Genomic DNA, 1,635 nt, shown 5'->3' with positions numbered 1-1,635 from the left:
GATGGATGGATGGATGGATGGATATTTGCTTGAAGCATCTTTGAAACTGGCCTGGGTGAAAACTTAGCCACCATGAGCCTGTTTGATTTTTGGGATGAAATCCAGTGTGGCTTTGTCCCACTTTTCTGGAGGTCTGATCCAACGTAACTGCAAGTTCATCAAAGAATTCCCAGGGAATTTTCAGCTCTGTTGGTTCACAATTCCCTGGAATTGCTCTGGAAGATGCTGTGACCCCAACCATGATCCAAGTTAATGGTCCATCATCCTGGGCAGCTGTGCCAGGGCTGGGAACCTTTCCATGAAGAAATTCTCCCTAAAATCCAATTTAAACCGATTTATCCTGGGGCTGTGCTGGGAGAGTTGGGGTGGGAGCCCAGGACAGGCGCAGTGACAGGAACAACGATGACACTTGCCATTTTTTTTCCCTTTCCCCACGTGCCTCTGTGCTTTGCCCTCACACGCCTGCGGCTCACGGGGAACAAAACTTGCACCCAAATTGGCACCAATATTCCCATGAGCTGATGTGGAAATCATGGAAAGCATCCAGGCCACTGCTGATGTGTCCAGAGGCAACTGGGAACGGGATCTCCAGGGAAGGGGAAGATGTTTGGCACTGTGGAAGCTCAGCTGAAGCTGCCAGGAGGTTTCATAAAGCCGCTTTTACAAGTTCTTCCAGGAAGAGTGGAGCAGGAATTTGGGTCCCTCTCTGGCTTCTGGTGACTTTTATCAACCCCAAGAGTGGCAGATGATTCATCCCCATCCCGAGAGAAGGGTTTCACCAGGGTTTGTTTGTGTCCACTCTGGGATTTCACAGAGTGATTGCGAAGAAGGCCCTGGCATCACTTCCTGGCTGCTGTTCCCATGTTTTCCAAACTTGGACACAAATCCCTTCACCCCACGGTGCCTCATCCTCCTCACCCCCCTCCAGAGGGTCCTCCCCGCTCCCCAGCCCTGCTAAAACCCCCTTGTGCTGCCCCAGAACTCCTCAAAAGCTCATTAAATTTGCATTCTTAAGGACTGAGGAGTGCAAACTGGAAGTGAGACACAAATGTTTCCATCGCCTGATTTTTCCTCAACTAAAAAAGCCCAAAATGTAACAAATCAACTGTGAGCTGTGCTGGGATGAGGATCCCCTGACCCATCTCATTGCAAGGACGTTGTCCCAGAGCACTGATGCCTTTCCATCCATTCCTTATCCAGAGAAAACAAAGGGAATTGCCTGTGGAGGCAGGAATATTCACCAGAGGAAAATTCCTCTAATTCATGGATGTCAGAAGGGTCCACACAGAGGTTCGGATTCCTCGGTGCCACGGCCGTGATTCACGAGCCAGGACTGGAGGCAGGAATCTTTCATCCTTAAACAAAGTGGAGCTGAAAAGTCCTAAAAAGGCAACAGAATCCCTGAGTGCCAGACTCCTGTGGGGCACGGAATTATTTTTAGGACATTTGGGGCACTGCATTATTTTTATAGGTTTGGGGCACTGAATTAAAGACATTTGGGGCACTGAGTTATTTTTAATCCCCTCAGGGTCTTCTGGCTGTATGTCCATCAGTGGGAAAATCCCTCTTTGAGCCATCCTGGTGCTCCCAGCTCTGTCTCCCTCTTCCCAATCCTCATTCCTCCTTCATTCTCCC

Source organism: Parus major, chromosome 4A (assembly GCF_001522545.3).
Source record: "Parus major isolate Abel chromosome 4A, Parus_major1.1, whole genome shotgun sequence".
NCBI lineage: Eukaryota > Metazoa > Chordata > Aves > Passeriformes > Paridae > Parus > Parus major.
Note: the sequence above shows the minus strand (reverse complement) of the source record.